Here is a 7,532-nt window from a genome sequence, read left to right on the forward strand (position 1 = left end):
AACTTGGCGTTAATTCAAAGCTTTATCAGGAAGCAGTAGCAGCAGGCAAAGAAGTTTGTCGACCCTTACAAAGTGCATCAGAGTCTTTCATCAGGGTGAAAAAGCAGCTGACGGTAAAGTAGGGAAAAACCCAACAACATTGCATGTTAAATTGTTACCAAAGTGTCTCAGAGCGCAATCCTGATCCGGTGCTTGGCCGATACAAGTCCCTTGTGCGGCCTGGGAGAGTTGCAAATGTACCGTAAAGCATGTTTGCGCCTCTTTTCAAGGTAGATAGGCTGGCACGAGGACACGCACTGGCTTCCTGCACTGATGCGGCTCCCAGGCTGGGTAGGTTTGCACCAGTCTTTCTAGGCTGCTGGGGGGGTCTGGGGGGTCATGGGGAGGGCAGGAAAGACGCAGAGAGGAGGCATTCCGGGGTGGGGCAGGGCAGGTGGTGGGCAGGCCTGTGAGTGGGTGGGCAGATGAGGAGTGGGGTAGGCATTTGATAGCCACTGCTTGCCACATTTTAGTTTTCTAAGTTCCACTGCATTATATATTTGTTTATTCATTTATCTAGGTATTTACACTCCACCTTTTGACCCTCAAAAGGGCCTCCAAGGTGGCTCTCAACAATAATTCATCACTATATAATAAATATAATATATTAATGCATATAATTATTAATATTATTATTATTGTTGTTGTTGTTGTTGTTGTTGTTGTTAAACAGTATTAAAGCGGTTTATAGAGAAAAATCCAATAACTAATGGCTCCCTGTCCCAAAAGGGCTCACAATCTAAAAGATGCAAAAAAACCAGCAGACAGCCACTAGAAAAGACACCGCTGGGGTGAGGAGGGCCAGTTACTCTCTCCCTGCTAAATAAAAGAGGAGCACCCAGTTGAATAAATTTTATTTCAAAATATAAAACTAAGATGAGTAACAGCCTGATCCTACACTGGCTCCCCCTGGCAGGATGGCCACGTGCATGGTCACAAACTTGTCATAAAGTGCATTGCAGCCATGTGGAGGCCAGTGCTGTAGGTGGAGAGACCTCCACCACCAGGCCTCTGCTGGCGCTGGTGCTGTGGCTACTGACCACAGGATGAATAAACTACCGGGCAACAGGGAGGCAGGAGGGGGAGGGCAGAATGGGGATGGGGCATTTTTGGTCAGGGGGAGGGTGGGGAAGAGAGCAGTTCAGGCCCAGGATAAGCGAGATGGCAGAGGAGGTTTCTGCCACATCCTGACACCTATCCTGAGCCTGACCACCTTACACAGGTCTCCTCAAGACTTTCCAGTGATTTGAGCTCGTGCAGATCAGAGTAGATCCATAGAGACTGCTGGAGCCTGACATGGGGAACGGTGTAAGCCAGAGGTCTCCTCCTTTCGCCGAGGAAACCTCTGGCTACCTCCCCGGCCTTGTGGGATACAGTGGCAGTTGTTTCAGCACCACTGTACTGTAGGACTGTCGGCACCAACAAAATAGAACTGTGAGGCTGCAATTCTATACACACCTGCATGGAAGTCCCATTGATCTCATTGGGGCTTACTTCTGAGTAGACACATATGGAATTATGCTGTAAATCAAAGAAGACAATACATGCAAAAACAGAGTACAAAAGGAGAAGAATACAGACCAATTTAGTGGGGAAGGATCACAGCAACTGAAATGCCTGGCAAATTTTTAAAGCTTTAATCAGATGCTGAAAACATCTCAAAAAAGGGGGCCAAGGGGGCCTTTGGTGGCAAGGGGTTTAATCCTTTGGAGGTTGCAATCAACAAGTTCTTGTCAAATGAAACTCTAAGTCACACACACACACACACACACACACACACAGCAGGACTTCTGAAGATTACCAAAGAGGGCAGGCATTTTCCTATGGGGAGAGACAGTCCATTGGATACTGTGGTCCAAAACTGTTAAAGACTTTAAAGGTGATACCCAACACCTTGAAAGGTGATAACTTCACTTTAAAGGTGATAACTAATATGAGTGATAACCAACACCTTGAACTAAGCCTGGAGAAAAAAAAAGTTGAAACCTAGAGCAAAAGAACTGACTGAATGTCACATAAATATGTGACAATCAGTCCCCTCTGCTGGAGATTGTCAAGGGGCAACTTTAATTAAGGAGCACTAAAGTTGCCAGGTTTCAGTGCTGCACTGATGGTGGAAACCACAATGGGAAGAATTCCTTGCTTCCTCTTTAGTCCCTAGATCCCTTCACCACTTTTCCAAACCCTTGTTTGCCTTCTGTTAATATCATGTACTTCTGTCATTTGTAAACAAATGTTCTGACAGTAGATGCAAGGAAAAAAGCTGTTGGTACTACAGCAAAATTGCTGCTCTCTACAAAAACCATGCTCTAGGCAGCCAACTCAAATCACCTAGCAGTAGGGGTATTGGCACAGAGGGCCCTATAACACCTGTCGGCAGAAATGGTACAAGAGCAGAGGAAGAAAAGAAGCAAAAGTTGCAAGTGGATGTGAAAGAATCTGTTTTTCATTTATGAACATGTAGGGAGCAGCTATGAAGAAGCAAAGTAGCTGGTGGATTAGGCATCCTCCTCCATACACACACAATCAGGAAAGCTGCCTCTGATGGATAATGTGCTGCATCAAATCTGCAAGCAACCTTCTTTACTCCTAAGTCAACGAAATAGGTGCATTACAGTTCTGATTATTAGGTACTCATAATACAAAGATTTCTTCCAAGAAGTGAATAAATGCAGAAAAACAAAGGTGGGGGCGGGGGAGGTTGTAGCATAACCCTATCAACGGCTTCAGGGAGAAAATATGCCATAAAATCACTTTGATGATTTTGGTTGCTTTGCTCCTGTTGAAGGTATTATTAATGTTCATGATATTTATGTGTTGACACCTGCACACATGGTTGGTGTTTGAAGTTTATTAAGACAGCTGCACAGCACACTTTTTATTACCACCAAGTAGAGGCCTAAAGATCACAAATCATTTATTTTTAAAAATAAATTTAATTCATTACCAAGATGTCAGCCAGACCTTTGAAACTGGAATTGGAACTTCTTTCTTTCTTTCTTTCTTTTGGGGGGGGGGGGGGGATAGGGAAGTTCTGATACCACCAGGGATGGAGAATGCTCTAAAATATTTAAAATCCCAAGGTTTCTCGCTGTCACCCTCCCGTCCCATTTCAGATGTGACAGGTGCATTCTGAAATGAATAGCAAACTGGAAGAGCAAAGCCAGAATGAACAGGATGGCCATCTGCTACATACCAAGGCGGCAATACAAATAAGGGTTCTGAAGATTCAAAGAAGAAAAGGAAACCTGTATAGGCAGGAGTTTAAAGGTGATTAATAGCCTACCAGGACAATGGAAAAAAATGTTATTATATCTGAGAACACTTAGAGCAAGATATCCTTTCAAATGGCCTACTCTTACTAAGGTAAACGAGCTATCTGGTTGCGCTTCTTGGAATCATTTTTCAGTAATAAGTTCATGACATCAAAGTTGTGTGCAAAGGAATGTAATTTCCACCAAAAATGAAAAATGCAAAGAAAAAGACATGTTCTGTACATTTTGCATGAGAAAGGTCATGATTTTTCTGTCTAAAGGGCCTTTCACAGCTTATGCTAGGAACCCCAGTGAAAGGTAACTGGAAGACTATTTTTTAACCTAGAAAGTCTCTCACTTGTGAATGCTGCTAAAGGAAAGGAATGTGAAAGGAAAACGAAGAGAGTGGTTTATAAGCACACTGTGTGATGCATTCAGTGTGGCTGTTTTGTATGACAGACACAGACATTTCAAAATCCCAAGCTAGTAAAAATATGATAATGCACTTGCCTTGACACATCAGCATACCCAGAGTAAACTTTATGTACTTAAGAAGCATTCTGCGTTTGCCAACAACGGAATTTGGCATTGACTGCTAAACTTAGTGCTCTTATTGGCACAGGCAGACAGCCTAGTAAATAAGAACTGTGCATGGAACCCTGCTTCCATGTGCTGACATCCTTTATTGTTACTGCAATCTCCATGTGCTGTAGCTGTGGGTATGCAAACCCCAAGCAGTGGGGATAGGTTTCCACAGACTGTGTGGAACTTCAGCCATTTTTGCTAACGACCATTTCATTAATGGAACATTTAACCCAGGCCTAAGTCACCCTCTGCTCCTCATCCTCCTGCTCTCTGGATTGGAAAAGGAAGAGGGGAACAGGGAGGTAGAAGAAATGTTGAAGGGGGGGAAGAATGCTCATTACATTACAGAATTACAGAAGAATAGATCATTACAGCATGGGACGAGCAGAGTCTGGCACATCAATGGATACAGAGGGACCAGATCTTGGCACACAGCCTCAGGTGTCAGGTGGTCTTGGTTAGCCTCATCTGGGAACCAGTGAAGCTGCTGAAGTTTTGTGAGGTAGAGCCTAGGGTCACTGCTGAACCAGTGATCCAAAGCAAAAACAATGGGTGAAAATGTCACATTTTGAATCTGAGACTTCCTGGTTCTCAGTTCACGCATTGACACCAGCTCTTATAGTAAAAAACAAAGGTACAAAGTTTTCCTATACAACCCCTTTGAAATTAATAGGAGCAGTGCAAGAACATGGTAGTGCTCAATGGGGCTTGAGCAAATGAACTGACCAGGGCCCTAAAGAATCATCTGCATTGAAAGAGAAAGAGAGAGAGTGTGTGTTATTATGCTGTTGCAGATACTGTGTGTGTTATTTCCCCAAAAGATAAAATTCACATAGTTTTTAAAAAAGATTTAATCATTTAACAATAACAATAATAATAATATAGGAGAAAGTATTCAAATACTGCGACCTGTGCATAGAATTGACACAAACCTAGATGAAGCATGTAAAAGTGCTGCCAATAGTAACTGGCACACTAGGAACAATATCAACACAATTTAACGAACACTTTGCACAACTGGACACCCCTGCAATAACACCAGCTGCATTACAGAAGAGCGCCATAATCGGCACAGCGTCCATCCTTCGTCGGTACCTCATCTACACCTAGACATCAGTCAGATGTCCGTGTGGATGAGGATTTACCAGCTGATAAATATTGTGGGTTTTGTATATACGATCATTATCAGCTGTGGTGTAATTTTGATGTAAAATAAGATAATGATGATGATGATGATTAATAATAATAATGAGGAGAGAGAGAGAGAGAGAGAGAGAAAGAGTTTTCATGTGTGTGTCTGTGTGTGTGTATGGGGAGTTTCTAAGTATATTTATGGCACCTTCCTCTCTGTCAGAAGAGTCTCATTTTGGCACAAGTTATCTCTAATACTTGCTGACACCTGCACACACACTGCAGCAGGTCTGATGAATCTGTTTACACAGCTCAGCAGCACTCCTTTAATAACCAATTCAAGCTGGCTGATTTTTGGAGACCAGAAATATACCGACTGTTTTTGCAAAAAGCATCTTCGCCTCCAAGTTGAAAAGCAACTGCCTCCTTCTTCTCCATTTCCTCCTTTTAATCTAAAGCTTGGAACAGCCTGCTTTCAGGGCATGCAAATGACTGGCCCTATTGCAACGTTCTCATTGTCAAAAATCTGCAGCAATCAGAGTGTACCTTCAATGCGGTCTTCCCATCTGATTCCTTTGTCAGTACAGGGATAGCGTCTGTTCAGAAAGCAGACGCCGAGTCTTTGTGCTGTGCACTTAAATTGTTCAGCAAAGGTGAATCAAAGTGAAGTATGCCCAAGAACCCTGAATCCTCTCAAGATGGAAACCATTCCACTCCCAGCCTATCTCCATAAAATAAGAAGCATTCAGCCACTCTGCTAAAGACCTCTTCCACTTTATGAAGAGTGGTTATTGTTAACATCTCAATTTACTGAGTCTTGCAAGAGGTCTTTTTTTACAGAAATAATTTTCGTTTTGCTTTCACTACTAGGATGAGGTTTCTTCAAAGAAGGTTAAACAAAAACACTTGATGGAGACAGGAGAAGGAGGCCGAGGTGTTCAAGATGGCAGAAAAGCAGAGATACCTTATATAGCATTCAAACTTGCCATTGCGGATCTCAAGCACTGCACTGGAATCGACTCCTGTTTTAACTCTCATGTTAACAACTGTCTGCACCATTCACATGTCATATTTCTTAATGACTTGAATATTTTTATCATTTTATCAATCATAACACACTTTCCAGCACCGACATAAGGGCAATGCAGCTCCGAGGTAAGGGAACAAACATTCCCTTACTTTGAGGAGGCCTCCATGAGTGCCACCCAACTGCAGGATGCAGCACATGCCCTATTGGCACAGCTATGCCAGCACTGGAAAATTGGTTAGGATATGGACCTTTGTGAGTTAGCCCAGAATAGTACAGATTCTGGATGGAAGAAAAAAATCTATACTATTTTTAAAAATTCTCCTACTAGGTCTGAGGTATTCAATCTGTGCGTCCCGCCTCCCTAGTGAGGCTAGCCTCCAGAGGCGTCGCCAGGCATCTCGGGGAGAGAGGCTGGGCTGCTCTGCTCTGCTGCACATGCTGCCTGCTGACTTGCTGCTTTTCTGCAGCTGTGAAGGAGGTGGGTGGGGCAGCGTGAGGCTGGCAGGGCTGTGAAACATGGTGGGGGGAGGTGGGAGAGAAGGCTGGCTGGGCAGGCAGGCAGAGATGCCGCATCTCATCATGGAGCTCTCTCCATGTGCACCCTCGCCCCAAGGACTACATTTCCCAGTGTGCCCCTTGCTCTGGGCATCCTGGGATTGGTCAAGGCTGGAGGAGAGAAGAGTTTGGAGGTGCTGCATCTCATCAGCACAGGGGCGCTCCTGGCAGAGTTCAAAGCGGGAGGGAAGAGTAAGTCCTCCACTTGGAGAGCCCAGCCAGCTCTTAGTGTCCAAATGCTCCAGCCTGCATCCCTCCGTCTTGCCTGGGGGGAACAGGGGTGGCATCTGCATGTTGGGTGTGTGTGTGTGAGCAGCCCCCATCTACTTTGGGGTGAGTTGTAATCTTGCTGGGTGTGGCTGCAATCCTTTCCCCATTGATTCAAATGGGGCTTACTTCTGAGTAGACCTACATAGGCTTGGGTTCTGTGTCAGCTTAACCCAGGATCTTCACCTTTCTCTTTTTCCTCCCCCTTCAAAAAAGAAAAAAAGTCACTCTTGATGGCTTTGTCTCCAAAAATTGATTAAAAATAAAAAAAATCCCCATTCCTTTTTAGTCATCCCCTTTTTCCTCCTGCCTCCTTTTTTTTTTTTTTGGGGGGGGGGGTACTCTGTTGGCTGCTGCTGTAACACAAAAGACACAATCCTAGCTAGGTCTACTCAGAAGTAAGTCCTATTTTGTTCAATGGGGCTTACTCTCAGGTAAGTGTGGTTAGGATACAGCCTCAGAGTGGTGGCAGCCTTGTTTCTAGTGTATAATTATAACACCTTCATCCCCATTTTGGGGGTAACTGAGGTGAGGTGTTGTAATGGGGAGCCGTGGCCAATGGCTACAAGGATCAGGGGAGGCGCGAGCTGGAAAAGTTCGAGAACCATTGTACTAGGTCTATTGAATTCAGAAATAGAACTCAGGTAACTGACCTTGAAAGGCAGAAAGTA

The sequence above is a fragment of the Tiliqua scincoides genome, chromosome 3 (assembly GCF_035046505.1).
Source record: "Tiliqua scincoides isolate rTilSci1 chromosome 3, rTilSci1.hap2, whole genome shotgun sequence".
NCBI classification, from domain to species: Eukaryota; Metazoa; Chordata; class Lepidosauria; order Squamata; family Scincidae; genus Tiliqua; species Tiliqua scincoides.